Source organism: Hordeum vulgare, chromosome 3H (genome assembly GCF_904849725.1).
Source record: "Hordeum vulgare subsp. vulgare chromosome 3H, MorexV3_pseudomolecules_assembly, whole genome shotgun sequence".
In the NCBI taxonomy this organism is placed as follows: Eukaryota; Viridiplantae; Streptophyta; class Magnoliopsida; order Poales; family Poaceae; genus Hordeum; species Hordeum vulgare.
The window spans coordinates 354944625-354960770 of NC_058520.1; the positions used below are offsets into that span (position 1 = coordinate 354944625).

The 16146-nt window shown below is 41.4% G+C and overlaps 2 long non-coding RNA genes across 2 annotated transcripts; both read right to left on the reverse strand.

The window, feature by feature from the left end:
- Window positions 1–10175: 10175 nt before the first annotated feature.
- LOC123439950 lies at window positions 10176–10789 on the reverse strand. The gene is made up of 3 exons (XR_006630230.1): window positions 10708–10789; window positions 10309–10472; window positions 10176–10235 (listed from the first exon to the last, which is right to left on the reverse strand). It is a non-coding gene; the product is annotated as an uncharacterized LOC123439950 (long non-coding RNA).
- Window positions 10790–13398: 2609 nt separating this feature from the next.
- On the reverse strand, window positions 13399–13922 carry LOC123439949. The gene is made up of 3 exons (XR_006630229.1): window positions 13861–13922; window positions 13713–13785; window positions 13399–13578 (listed from the first exon to the last, which is right to left on the reverse strand). It is a non-coding gene; the product is annotated as an uncharacterized LOC123439949 (long non-coding RNA).
- Window positions 13923–16146: the final 2224 nt, after the last annotated feature.

The window sequence follows — 16146 nt, forward strand, 5'->3', positions numbered from 1 at the left end:
GACAAACACACCGCCAAAGAGGATTACATCGGATAGATCTCCATGAAGATCATGGAGAACTTTGTATTGAAGATCCAAGAGAGAGAAGAAGCCATCTAGCTACTAACTACGGACCCGTAGGTCTGAAGTGAACTACTCACGAGTCATTGGAGAGGCGATGATGTTGATGTGCAAGCCCTCCAACTCCAAAGTCCCCTCCGGCAGGGCACCGGGAAGGGTCTCCAGATGAGATCTCGCGGAAACGGAAGCTTGCGGCGTCGGAAAAGTGTTTTCATGGATTCCCCTATTTTTTCTATATTTTAGGGAACATATAGGCGAAGGAGCTAGGTCAGCGGGGAGCCAGGGAGGCCACAAGCATGGTAGCCGCCGCCCCCTGGTGGCGGCTACAGGGCTTATGGGCCCCCTGTGGCTCGCCTGCCTTGGCCCTCAAGTCCCTTGATCTTCTTCCGTTCTGGAAAAATTTATTTCCGGTATTTTATTCCGTTTGGACTCCGTTCCAAAATCAGATCTGAAAGGAGTCAAAAACACAAAAAAAACAGGAACTGGCTCTTGGCACTGAATTAATAAGTTAGTCCCAAAAAAGATATAAAAGGTACATAAAACATCCAAAGTTGACAAGATAACAGCATGAAACCATCAAAAATTATAGATACGTTTGAGACGTATCATGAACCACCATCAGTCATTAGATATCTAGGGACTCCAAATCTAGGGAAAATAACTGCTTTAAGCATCCTGATAGAGGTGTTCTGATTAGCACTACTAGTTGGGATAGCTTCTACCCACTTAGTAACATAATCAACAACAACTAGGATATGAGTATACCCGTTGGATTTTGGAAAAGGTCCCATATAATCAAAACCCCAAACATCAAACGGTTCAATAAAAAGTGAGTAATTCATTGGCATTTCCTGACGTTTACTGATATTACCTATTCTTTGACATTCATCACAAGACAAGACAAACTTACGGGCATCCTTGAAGAGAGTGGGCCAATAGAAACCTGATTGCAATACCTTGTGTGCAGTTCTATCTCCCGCATGGTGTCCTCCGTAAGCCTGGGAGTGACACTTCTGTAGGATCTGTCCCTGTTCATGCTCAGGTACACAACGTGTAATAACACCATCTACTCCTTCTTTATAAAGGTTAGGATCGTCCCAAAAGTAATGTCTCAAATCAAAGAAGAATTTCTTCTTTTGCTGGTATGTGAAACTAGGTGGTATATATTTGGCAACGATATAATTTGCATAATCAGCATACCACGGTGTACTACGTGAAGCATTGATGACATTCGGTTGCTCATCAGGAAAGCTATCGTCCATAGGTTGTGGGTCATCAAGAACATTCTCCAACCTAGACAAGTTATGTGCTACGGGGTTTCTCAGCACCCTTCCTATCAACAACATGCAAATCAAATTCTTGTAGCAAGAGAGCCCATCTGATAAGTCTAGGTTTAGCATATTTCTTTTCCATAAGATACTTAATAGCAACATGATCAGTGTGAATAGTCACCTTGGAATCAACAATGTAAGACCTGAACTTTTCACATGCAAACATGACTGCTAAAAATTCCTTTTCAGTAGTAGCATAGTTTCTTTGGGCATTGTCTAGAGTTTTACTAGCATAGTGAATAACATTGAACTTCTTATCAACTCTTTATCCTAGAACATCACCAACAACATAATCACTAGCATCACACATAATTTCAAAAGGTAAGTTCCAATCAGGTGGTTGAACGATAGGTGCAGTTATCAAGGCCTTCTTAAGTATTTCAAAGGCCTCCTCACAATCATCGTCCAAAACAAAAGGAATATCCTTTTGCAAGAGATTGGTAAGAGGCCTAGAAATCTTAGAGAAGTCTTTAATGAACCTTCTATAGAAACCATCATGACCAAGGAAACTTCTTATACCTTTGATATCTGTAGGGCATGGTATTTTCTCGATCGCATCAAGCTTAGCCTTATCGACTTCAATACCTCTTTCAAAAAATTTATGTCCTAAGGCGATGCCTTCATTAAACATAAATTGGCACTTCTCCCAATTCAAGACAAGGTTGGTATCTTTACATCTCTGCAAGACTCGATCAAGGTTGCTGAGGCAATCATCAAAAGAAGACCCGTAAACGGAGAAGTCATCCATAAAAACCTCAACAATCTTTTCACAAAAGTTAGAGAATATAGCCATCATACATCTTTGAAAGGTAGCAGGTGCATTACATAAGCCAAAAGGCATACGTGTGTAAGCAAAGGTACTGAAAGGGCAGGTAAAAGTGGTTTTCTCCTGATCAGATTGTGCCACAGGTATTTGGGAGAAACCAGAATAACCATCTAGAAAGCAGAAGTGTGTGTGTTTGGACAATCTTTCTAGCATTTGGTCAATAAAAGGCAAAGGGTAATGATCTTTCCTAGTGGCCTTATTCAGTTTCCTAAAATCATTCACCATCCTTTTGCAAGTAATAATCCTCTATGGGATCAATTCATCTTTATCATTAGGGACAACAGTAATACCTCCCTTCTTAGGGACACAATGCACCGGACTTACCCAATCACTATGAGCAATAGGATAGATAATACCTTCTTCCAGGAGCTTTAATATTTCTTTTTCTTACTAGCTCTTTCATCTTAGGATTTAATCTCCGTTGATGATCAACAACTGGTTTGGAATCAGGATCGGTTTTAATTTTGTGCTGGCATAGAGTGGGACTAATGCCCTTAAGATCATCAAGAGTATATCCAATAGCAGCACGGTGCTTTCTCAGAGTTTTCAATAATTTCTTTTCTTCATGCTCTGAAAGGATAGCACTAATAATAACACGATATATCTCTTTTTCATCAAGATAAGCATACTTAAGAGTATCAGGTAACTGTTCAAGCTCGAACACAGGATCACCCTTTGGTGGGGGTGGATCTCCAAGCAGCTCAACAGGCAAATTATTATTAAGGATAGGATGCTATTCAAAGATAACTCTATCTATCTCATTGCTTTCATCCATATGTATATCATTTTCATGCTCAAGCAAGTATTGCCCTAAAGGATCAGTAGGAGGCAGAGCAATAGAAGCTAGGGCAATAGTTTCATCCTTACTAGACAATTCTTTTTCATGAGGTGGTCTACCAAACTTGGAGAAATTGAATTCATGTGACACACCTTCAAAGCCAACAGTGACAGTTTGCTTCTCACAGTCAATATGAGCATTGACAGTGTTGAGAAAAGGTCTGCCAAATATGATCGGACAAAAGATATCTTGTGTGGTAGCAAGGACGAGAAAATCAGCAGGATACTTAGTTTTACCACACAATACTTCAACATCTCTAACAATTCCCAAAGGGCAGATAGTATCTCTATTGGCCAGCTGAATAGTGACATCAATAGGTTCCATCTCGAAAGGTGCAATCTCGTCTTTAATTTTATCATATAAAGATTGAGCTATTGCACTAACACTAGCACCCACGTCACATAAACCATGATAACAATTATCTCTATCTTAACAGAAACAACAGGCATGCCGACAAGAGGCCTATGTTTGTCTCTAGTATGAGGTTTATCAATTCTAGCAGCATCTTCACAGAAGTGAATATCATGCCCATCAACATGGTCGGCCAGGAGATCTTTGATAATAGCAATGCTAGGTTCAACTCTAATTTGCTCAGGGGGTGTAGGTGGTCTAATGTAGCCCCTACATATCATAGTTGACGCTTTAGAATGATCCTTTATTCTAACAGGGAAAGGTGGTCTCTCAATGTAAGCACTAGGAACAATAGGATCATTATAAGCAATGACTTCAACTGGATTGGGTTTAACTACATTGACTTCTAAGGGAGGATGATATTTAAACCACTTCTCTTTAGGGATATCAATATGAGCAGCAAATGATTCACACAATGAAGCTACTATCTCAGAGTCAAGTCCATATTTGGCGCTAAAATGACAAAAAAGTATTTGTTTCAACAAAGGATTTAAGGCAATCAAACATGAGATTCATACCTGACTGCTTACCTTCATCAAACTCCCAATCTTCAGAGTTGCGTTTAATTCTTTCCAATAAATTCCATTTTAAGTCAATGTCTCTCTTCATAAAAGAACCAGTACAAGAAGTGTCAAGCATAGTGCGATTATCAAGAGAAAGCCGAGCATAGAAGTTCTGAATAATAATTTCTCTCGAGGGCTCATGGTTGGGGCACGAATATAACATTGACTTAAGCCTCCCCCAAGATTGAGCGATCCTTTCTCTGTCACAAGGCCAAAAATTATAAATATAATTCTGATCACGATGTACTAGATGCATATGATAAAACTTTTGATGAAATTCCAATTCCAATCGGTTGTAGTTCCATGATCTAGTATCATCACATAGCCTATACCATGTCAATGCCTTATCCCCCAAAGATAAGGGAAAGACCTTCTTCTTGACCTCATCCTCGGGCAAACCTGCAAGCTTAAATAAACCACAAACTTCATCTACATAGATTAGATGCAAGTCGGGATGGGATGTTCCATCTCCTGTAAAAGGATTAGCCAACAATTTCTCTAGCATACCCGAGGGAATTTCATAACAAATAATTTCAGTAGGTGAATCAGGTTGAGGAGCAACTCCTTGTGCTTCCGTTTGAGGTGAAGGTACCCAGAAGAAGCTCCTCAAAGGATTAGTTTCCATAGTGACAAGTGACAATAAATTTCAGCACACTATATAAATGTTTCCTTACCAAATTCCACTTACCAAAGGCGCTTCACTCCCCGGAAACGGCGCCAGAAAAGAGTCTTGATGACCCACAAGTGTGGGGGATCTATCGTAGTCCTTTAGATAAGTAAGAGTGTCGAACCCAACGAGGAGCAGAAGGAACTGACAAGTGGTTTTCAGCAAGGTATTCTCGGCAAGCACTGAAATTATCGATAATAGATAGTTGTGTGATAAGATGACTCGTAGCGAGTAGCAAGTAACAATAGTAACAAAGGTGCAGCAAGATGTCCCAATCCCTTTTGTAGGAAGGGACAAGCCTGGACAAACTCTAATAGGAGGTAAAGCGCTCCCGAGGACACATGGGAATTTCGGTCAAGATAGTTTTCATCATGCTCATATGTTCCGCGTTCGCTACTTTGATAGTTTGATATGTGGGTGCACCGGTGCTTGGGTTCTGCCCTTACTTGGACAAATATCCCACTTATGATTAACCCCTCTCGCAAGCATCCACAACTATGAAAGAAGAATTAAGACAAGTCTAACCATAGCATTAAACTAGTGGATCCAAATCAGCCCCTTACGAAGCAACGCGTAAACTAGTGTTTAAGCTTCTATCACTCTAGCAACCCATCATCTACTTATTACTTCCCAATGACTTACTCTAGGCCCAAATAATGGTGAAGTGTTATGTATTCGACGTTCACATAAAACCACTAGAGGAAAAACAACATACAACACATCAAAATATCGAACGAATACCAAATTCACATGACTACTTATAGCATGACTTATCCCATGTCCTCAGGAAAAAAGTGACTACTCATAAAGCATAATTATATTCATGACCAGAGAGGTAATGAATAGCATCAAAGATCTGAACATAATCTTCCACCAAGTAATCCAACTAGCATCAACTACAAAGAGTAACTAACACTACTAGCAACCTTACAAGTACCAATCGGAGTCGTCAGACGGAGATTGGTTACAAGAGATGAACTAGGGTTTGGAGAGGAGATGCTGCCGATGAAGATGTTTATGGAGATGAGTCCCCTCCGATGAGAGGAGTCTTGGTTATGACGATGGCGACGATTTCCCCCTCTGGGAGGGAAATTTCCCCGGCAGGACGGCCCTGCCGGATCTCTAGATTGGTTCTGCTCATGTTTCGCCTCGTGGCGGCGGCGACTTCTCCCAAAAGCTTCCTTCTAAAATTTTCTGGGATGAAACCCTCCATATAGCAAAAGATGAGCACCGGAGGGGCAACAGGGGGGCCACAAGCCACCCAGGGCCGGCCAGGGGGGTAGGTCGGGCCTAGCAGGCTTGTGGCCTCCTGGTGGCGCCCCTCTGGTACTTCTTCCGCCCAGTATTTTTCATAAAATTCAAAATAATTCCCCGTTGATTTTCATGGCTTTTGGAGTTGCGTAGAATAGGTATCTCAAACTTGCTCCCTTTTCAGACCAGAATTCCAGCTGCCGGCATTCTCCCTCTTCATGTAAACCTTATAAAATAAGAGAGAAAAGGCATAAGTATTGTATCGTGAAGTGTAATAACAGCCCATAAAGCGATGAATATCAACATAAAAGCATGATGCAAAATGTACGCATCACTGGCCTAGATGCATAGAGGTACAACAAAGAGCCAATCATAGAGCGATATACGTGCTGATCGAAATCTATACCATTTTCGTCATTGCAGAGGTGGCCGTTGGTAGGCATAGGAATCTTGACGCCTTTGCGTTCATGCATCCCAAATTTCCTTAGGACATCCTTGAGGTATTTCTCTTGAGATATGAAGATGTCATTGCGTTGTTGACTAATTTGCAGACCTAATAAGAATTTTAGCTCCCTCATCATGGACATTTGGTATTCTTCACCCATCACGTAGGCAAATTCATCACTGTAACGTTTGTCGGTAGAACCAACAATAATGTCGTCGAATATATTTGGCACACGAATAGTTATTTTTCATAGTAGGATCAAGTGAATCGGGTTTGAAGCCTTTCTTCACGAGGAATTCCTTCAATGTATCATACCAAGCCCGAGGGCTTGCTTGAGGCCATAGAGTGCCTTTTTGAGTCTGAATACTTTGTCAGAATGCTTCGGGTCTTCAAAATCCGGGGGCTGAGCAACATATACTTCTTCCTCAAGCTTATCATTGAGGAATGCACTTTTCACATCCAATTGATATAGAGTAATACTGTGATGGTTAGCATAAGCAAGCAATATTCGAATAGCTTCAAGTCTAGGAATAGGTGCAAAAGTTTCATCAAAGTCAATTCCTTGAACCTATGTGTAGTATTGGGCTACAAGCCGTGCCTTGTTCCTCACACCCTGACCATCCTCATCTTTCTTGTTTCTGTAGATCCACTTGGTGCCAATGATATTGTGCTTGCGAGGATCTGGTCTTTCGACGAGTTCCCATACGTCATTTAGCTTGAACTGAAGAACTTAATCTTGCATGGATTGAATCCTCTCAGGTTCCATGAAGGCTTCAACAAGTTTTGAGGGTTCTATGATAGACACAAAAGAGGAATGCCCACAAAAGTTAACTAAATGTGAAGCTTTTAAGCGAGTGAAAGGACCTGGTGCATTGATGTCATCGATGATTTTGTCGAGTTCCACTTCATTTGCAATTCGTGGATGAGATGGTTGAAGACTTAGGTTGGGCCGAGGAATTTGATCTGTAGCATTTTCCTCAGGTGCACCTACTTGAATTTCATGAGTGTTGGGGAAGATTTCTTCAACAAGGGGTTGTTCCTTAGTAGGAATGATATCTTCAGTAGCCTTGTGCTTAATAGCTTCCTCAATAGTCAGTTTATCTGGCACAGGAGGTAGTTTCTCTCTTTGCGAGCCATTAGTTTCATCGAACCACAGATCTATAGTTTCAACAATCTTGTTGTGATAGGTGTTGAATACTCTGTAGGTGTGCGAGTACTTTCCGTAACCAAGCATAAAACCCTCATGTGCTTTAGGTGCAAACTATGAGCTATGGTGAGGATCTCTAATCCAGCATCTTGCACCGAAGACTTTGAAATAACTTACATTGGGTTTCTTGTCAGTGAGGAGTTCATATGAGGTTTTCTTGAGGAATTTGTGAATATATAGCCTCTTGATGATGTGGCAAGCAGTGTTGATTGCTTCAAGCCAAAAACGACGAGGAGTGTGATATTCTTCAAGCATAGTACGTGACATTTCAACCAGAGTCTTGTTCTTGCGTTCAATGACGCCATTCTGTTGAGGGGTATAAGGAGCAGATAATTCATGAGTAATACCAAGTTCATCAAGATAATCAACAAGGCCAGTATTTTTTAATTATGTCCCATTATCACTCTAGATGTGTTCGATCTTGATGCCAAAATTCATCGAGGCCCTTGAGGAAAATCGTTCGAAGACTTCCTGCACTTCAGTTTTTTACACAATGATATGCACCCATCACTACTAGGAAAAGGCCTGCTAGTGGCGCACCTATTTTGGCTACTAATGGCGCACTATAGGTGAGCCACTTGCATCACGCCATTAGAATTTTTTACTAATGGCGCACCACAGGTGCGCCATTACTATCTGGTATACTAATGGCGCACCAGGTAGTGCGCCATTAGTATAGCTCATGGTGCACCATTAGTATGCCTCCCACGTGCGCCATTAGTATGCCTCCCACGTGCGCCATTAGTATGCCTCCCAGGTGCGCCATTAGTATGCCTCCCAGGTGTGCCATTAGTATGCCTCCCAGGTGCGCCATTAGTATGCCTCCCGGGTGTGCCATTAGTATAGCTCATGGTGCGCCACAGGTTATACTACCAGCTCTAAAAATATTCAATTATTATTCTGACACCCACAAGAAGGTTCAAGATAAACACATATTACACCACAATGAAAATATGTTTATAAACATGCACATACACTTGTGGGTTCAAGATAAACACATATTACACCACAATGAAAATATGTTTATAAAAATGCACATACATTGAACGAAAGTTGACAAACAAATTAACCTAGAGGAAGCATAGTTTTGACCATCTTAACAATCATCTAGAACACACAAGTCACAAAAAGATAAGGACTATTGGTTACTATGAGAGACTTCAGATGGTCCAGAACACACAAGTTTGTGTCTACATGCACAAAGTGCAAGCTCCAAAACACTCGAAACACCAAATGGTCTACAAGACAATAAGGTCCATGATTACAGGTTGGTTGGTCCATAAACGCTAGAGAGTCATCATGTCCATGTCCATCAATAGGTTGAGTACTTGAAAACATTTTGCACAAATTTGTCACGAAAGTGGAACCAGATGTAGGTGCAGTCATCATGACCTTCCACATAATTAAGGACAGAAACATCTATCTAAATAAATGACAAGAATACAAAACAAAAGATAGATGAAATTAAGTTGATTAGCTTGTAGAAGCAAGGATAGTGGTGAGCTCGGGCAGCTTTGAAATATGATATTTTTAGAATAAATTAAGTTGTGTATAATTGTATATACCACCAGAAAAATGATGCCTTTAGTATAAACCATGGAAGCCAAATTTCATATGACATCGCTTTGACCGAGTTTGGCATTGTATTTTTTTTCAAAATCACACTACTCTAAAATCACAGGATTATAATGATGATTTTAATCAACCACCAGATATACTTGTATCTGGGAGGAAATTTTTTTAGTCAGCAATTATTTTTGATCTACAAAATCAGAACTTAAACTTTGTTGTTGCTTCAATAAAAACTTGCACATTTAGTTTTTATTCGCGAAAGATGGGTTTATCTCTCAGTTCTATTTCCAAAAGTGAATGGTACAACTAATCACAAACCTCCTACAATCTGACCAGTATATGATTTTCATCAAGCACCAAATGAGTCATACTAAGCTATCATATGCGTATTCTCAAGATACAGTAGCAGGTGAACAAATATTCAGTGTTAATGACCGTGATATATCACAGAAATTGCCATCGCTTTGCTTGGCAAATGATTTGGACAAACATAAAGTAAAAATGAACAATATACAAGTTTCTCCTACCGGCATTCACCCCATTGATATCCTCTGTGAGAATGAGATCAGGCGATGCATCAAAATCACTATGCCCAATCACCGAGAACAAAATCTCTTCCTTCAGAAAAGCAATCAGGAAAAAAAGAACTTATGTTAACTAAGTAAATAAGCAACTCAGAGGACCTCGAAATATTCTTGTAAACTTAGTGCTTAGAACAAGATTCCATAAGGCTTACCAACGAAATGTCAGTGTTAGTAACCAGAGTGTAATTTGTCTTCTTCTCAAAGTGTTTCTTTCAGCATATGCAAACTCTAAATAATTTAGAAGTAACAAGATTATCAAATTTGAGAATGTTCAAGAGAAAATGTGCAATACTTGCTAGGCAAACTCATAATTATGGATTATTAGGTGAAAAAAACAATTCACATAGCTAAACAACTGTTTTGGTCGTTAGATAAACAACTTCAAATAATCAGCTCGAAAATAGGCAGTACAGAGTGACACCAAGCAGGGATAAAACCTTGAACATCTGATCAAGATACAATAACTTTTCTTGAGAAAACCTATTGGAGATGCAACCTTGTTAAACGTGCCATACATCAACAGGAAACCCCCCTAAAAAAGAGAAATACGAACTTTTCATCTATGGAGCATATCTTGGCTGTGAGATCTTCTTTGAAGTCTGGATCAGCTACTTGCAAGTAGTCGACAAGCTCTTTGGTCAGTAGCTTTACATTGGTATCATTGACTAACAAATAAACAAGTTCCAGGGCCCTTTTGCGAATGGAGGCATCGGCATCCTGAAAGGCGCACACGTGATTGAAAATGTTACATCATGAGTAATACGGAATAGATTACAGCCTGACTATGCCAGCAAAGGCCTAGACAATATGTTCCAGAATTACTGTTCCAAAATAGCAGAACTAAGGTTCCAAAATTAATAAACAGCAATGTTAATTACAGCCTGAAAGATTGCAACACTGAATTACTATACAATAAGGTTTGAGTTACTTATATATGAGTAAAGTGTAAAACCTTGAATTAAATATTGCTGTGAAAGAGCAGCAGTATCCAAACATGACTATGCCAGTAGAGGCCTAGACAATATGAATCAAACTTTAGCAAGTAGGAAACGATCTATTCCAAGGGAGCAGGGAAATATGAGATTCCTGATAAGATGTTAGACTAAATATGCCAAGCATTGGGGAAAGTTATTTACAACACAACCACACTCGAAGCATAAGGAATAAACCCCGCATTTCTGGCAATTCTTTTATGGGGACATGTTTTGATTCCACAAAATTCAGAGGGGGGAGAGAGATGATGAAAGAAATACAAACGTCAAAGAAGATAAAGTAACGTTAAAACTTTTTTCTCTTTTTTTGGGTGGACTGTACTAAAATATTGATTTTTCACAAGTGTGGGCCTCCGGAGGGTGAGGAATTACCAAGAATCCTTATTCTGATACTGAACATACATTGGTCCCCAAACCCCAGTAGAAGACAAATACTCAGCATATTGGACAGATTTATACTTATTGTTACCTTTACACACTCCAATATTGACACCATGTGCCTCTGTACTGCTTGTGTATCTACTGTAATGGCCCTCATAAGTTTGTTCAGAGCAACATATCTGAAAGAAAAAAATAGATTAACAGTGAAATTTTACCCCAAATAGAGCAAATGGATGAACATTTTTACTGATGTAAGTATTAAGAAAAAAATAGAGAAATCAAAGTGAAAATAAATAGAAAAATAAACTTATATTGTCAACAAGAAATAAAATATTATAAGCATATCCCTTGATTGGAAGAAGGTCAACAAGAGATATGTCAGAATACACTGCAGATTTGCTGTGAGATTTTTAGCTTGGTTCTTGAGCCATGTATTACGTGCTCCCATTGTGTTTCGAATTGATGGGTTCAATTGCTTGTGTGATGTAACAATAAAATTCAGCAAGGTTTGCCTTTCATCTCAGGCTGCTAAGTTGCTCGAATCGAGAAGTTCATGACTGTATGTTCTAAGCTTGTCCAGTTCCTTCCTCAATCTGGTGCTCTTACTTACTCTCTCGAGGCTTTGCCAATTTTCATGATTTGTTGCACTTTCAAGCAGATATTGTTATCTGATGCTTTCCACTTTTGTGATTTGCATAGTTAAAATATATTTTTTTCCCAGATTGTAGCATGGTTGCATAAGATCACTTAACTTACTGATGTTGTATATCCTCTTAAACAGTATAAATGGTTAACCATTGTCAATATAGATTAAGAAACCAGATAAAACTTGAATTAATAAATAACTTGGGCAAGATGAATTGACCAAATCATCATACTTTGCATGGACAACAATAAGTGACAGCATTGTGCATGTGCATGCGGAAACAAAGACATATACTAACTTATTAAGGAATCACGTGAGCAAGAATGTCATTCATATAGTCACTGCAATTTGCATCGCCTTGACCCAACATACGCATAAGTTTAAGAACTCGAATATACAAGAAAGGATCCAAAATGCCAGCAACATCATACTTAGGAGCATATGAACTATTGGAGACATCTCTAAGTATCCGGACCAGACCTTCGATGCATTTCTGCAATGAAATATTTTGTAAGGATGACCAGACCTTCGATGCAGTTCTGTAATGAAATATTTTGTAAAAGTTAAAGAGGATAGCGTAGGTAGAGAACATACCCGAAGCGGACCGTCTTCCATGCCTGGGAGGCCTTCTTGCTGCCGCCGATGCGGGATATGCTGGCGAAGTCGGCGTCGTTGTGGGCGAGCAGGGCGGGGCCCTGCCACTGCGCGAGCGCCAGGGCGAGCAACTTTTGTTGCCTTACGCATTCCAACAGGCATCATCAACACCACCCAACGATAAGTCCGACGGTGATGCCTTGCTGGCCTTCAAGGCAAGCCTGAGCGATCAGCGACGTGCACTGGCTGTGTGGAACACAACCACTGCTTTCTGCTCGTGGCCAGGTATCACGTGCAGCCTGAAGCACAAGCGCAGGGTTACAGTGCTTAACCTCACCTCGGAGGGCCTCTCCGGCAAAATCCACCTGAAGCGGTGGCGGGTATTGGAAGGGCGCGTACGCAATATGGTATCTGGAAATTCTCGGTAAGTTGAGATATATACATATATGAGTAATGTAATCAGCTCAAGCAAGCTTGGTGTATTATATAGATATAGATATTGACTCATAAGGAAATAATTTACTTCTCTTACAATGATCCGAAGTTTATTCTAGTACAAACTAACCCAATTTCATACATGCAAATTATTTCACCATGCAAAATTTGTTGAGAGATATATTTCTCTAGATCTTAGAATATAAGTAGAAATGACCAGAACCATAAAAATAATTTGACTGGCCAGAAAGCCAATCTGTTCATACCAAAAAATACAGCTTGTCCACCAAGTTCGTATGCACGCTTCAATCTTTCTCCGTGGCAGTTTGAGATGTGTATATGTCACTGTTAAGGACATATAGGGTAGCTGATACAAAATTGAGAGGATATTGATACATGAATGTAAGACGTATAACCATATGTTGAAGGAATAAGACACTTAGTAGTGTATTAGTAGAGACTTAGTGCAACGAAGTAACTTTTAAAATTCCACACTTCTTGCATGTATGCATCAGACTTGAAAAAATGTCATGTGACCAAAAACTATAATTAAGCAAGATGAACATGGGACATTTAAATCAATAATGGAAGTATAGACAAAAGCTTCCCTAGCAATGGATGATGAACTGTAAAAAGGGACTGGGAATTAATCCTTGACAGGAACACATGAATTATGGTCCTCTTGTTGTTATCCCTTCGTGTTCGTCTTCTAACACTTGGTCACTAGCATCTTCATCATGACCAGGATCTTCCCCAAGGATCAGGCAAGGTGGATCTGTTTTGAAAAGTAACTTAGTAATGTTTTTCTTTAGACCGGCAAAAACAACCACCAGCCAATCTATGTTCTTGCCCAACGAAGAAGTAAGATAACTGACAGATCAAACATGGGAAGCAGCACGAATCGCTCACCTGGAATCCTTCCGACATACTTCTGTCACCGTGCAGTTCCCCTTCCCGCAGGCCACCGCCTTGCATAGCGACCCTGCTCACCTCGGCCACACAACTCCAGGTTAGAAGTGCACGGGAAGAAGGATTGATGAACTGGTCGGTTACTCACCGACGTCGTCCCCGGGATCCAGATCTGGCGAAGAAATGAAGTGTCCCCCTCCCCCAGGGCCGTATGGAATAGCAGCATCACACCTGAGAGGTCCCTGACGCGGTCGGCACAGAGCTTGGCCTGCCCGTCGAGCTGGTCCCGCGGCGCGTCGCGTACCTCGCGGAGGGCGGCGTACATGACGGTCAGCTCTGTGCGGAGACGCTGGACGTCTTTCTTGACTCTGGCCTGCAGCATGTACTCCTCCACGAGGAGTTCCCCGAGCTTAGGGAGGAGGCTGTCCATGGCCCCCATCGCCACGTCCATGGCTCGCGCGGCCGGTTGAGCCGGGGTCACCGGGTCGGGGCGGCCGGCGGCGTTGGGGTCGGAGCGGCAGATCCGACGTTAGGAGGTCGCGGGATGGCGCTGCTATGGTCGTCGGGGTGGAACTGGAAGAGGCGGGCGTTTTGCGGTGGAGGGAGGACGGCGAGGCTGTGTTATGGCCGGTGGCGGAGGCGGCGGGATTTAGGGATCTGGGTTAAGGGGAGTGTGGAGAGCAGAGTGGGAGATGTTGCTGCCGGCAGTGCGAAGACCGACCGACCGACCAACAGGGTTATTCATTCAGCCCTCTTACCCTCTGATGGGGGGAGGAGGAGGAGTGGGGGAGGCCATGGCCGGCGGCGAGGTCCATCCATCGGAGGCGAGCAGAGGTCTCTCTCTGAATCGGGGCAGGATGTGGGTGCGTTGGGTGGGGTGGGTGGGCTAAGAATTATAGCAATGGCGCATCCCAGAGAGGTGCGCCATTAGTAACCCTGGTTACTAATGGCGCACCATCTGGTGGTGCGCCATTAGTAGTTTTACAAAAAAAATAGTAGTGGCGCACCACCTACAGATGCGCCATTAGTAACCCTGGTTACTAATGGCGCACCACGTGGTGGTGCGCCATTAGTAGTTTTACAGAAAAAAATAAAAAATAAAAAATTATAGTATTGGCGCACCACCTACAGATGCGCCATTAGTAACCCTGGTTACTAATGGCGCACCAGCTGGTGGTGCGCCATTAGTAGTTTTGCAAAAAAAAACATAGTAGTGGCGCACCGAGTGTGTGGTGCGCCATTAGTGTCCATCACACTAATGGCACACCTGCACATGGTGCGCCACTACTATATAGTAGTGGCGCACTACTTGTCTGGTGCGCCATTAGTGTCTATATCATCTATAGCCCTTTTCCTAGTAGTGCGTGTATATCGTGAATAATCATCAACAATGACAAAGCCAAATAAGGATGATGCATTGGTTAGAGTAGCATAATGGGTACGTCCAAAGAGATCCATGTGAAGCAATCCAAATGGACAAGTAGTAGTCATGCTAGTCTTCGAGGGGTGTTTGGATCTGATCATTTTTCCAGAGTCACAAGCACCACAGAGATGGTCCTTGAGGAATTTGATAGATTCGATGCCAATGACATATTTCTTCTTCGTCAGTGTGTGCAAATTCATCATGCCTACATGACCAAGTCGTCGATGCCATAGCCAGCCCTATGAGGCTTTTGCTAGTAAGCATGTGGCTGGTTGAGGACCTGTAGAAAAGTCAACAATGTACAAGTCTCCTCTCCTAAATCCTTCTAAGACTTTGGATTTATCAGATTCAATGATGACTACACATCTATATTTTCCAAAGATGACAATCATATTAAGATCACAAAGCATTGAACTGCCATGAGGTTAAACCCAAGGGATTCGACAAGCATGACTTTGTCCATGTGTCGATCCTTAGAGATAGCCAGTTTACCAAGTCCCAATACCTTGCTTTTACCTTTATCAGCATGAGTGATTTGCTTCAGTGGTGATGGAGTCAGTGGTATATTCACGAATAAGCTTTTATCACCAGTCATGTAATTTGTGCAACTACTTTCAAGAACCCACTCTTTATTCTGGGGTTTGTCATCCTACAGATGAATTAGTAAAACTTACCATCTCATATGCTTCAGATTTGAAGAATATGATATCTATTTCATCAGACTTGAATTTCATCACAAACAGTAAATTCGAGGACGTGTGAAATGTTAGATCATTTCATCATGTTTTAGCTTGCGTCCAATCAAGCAATTTCCTCAGGTCTCCCGCAAATTCTTCACATGATGACTTTCAACTGGAGACCTGACCTGCGGAAGTGATCAGTTCAATTTCTTCACCACCCACATCTGAAGGGGTGGCAAAGAGCTCATCATTATGTGAGCACCATATGAGAATGAAGGCATTCAAGCTAATGCACTTCTTTTCGCAGTAGGGGGTTAGATAACTCAAATGA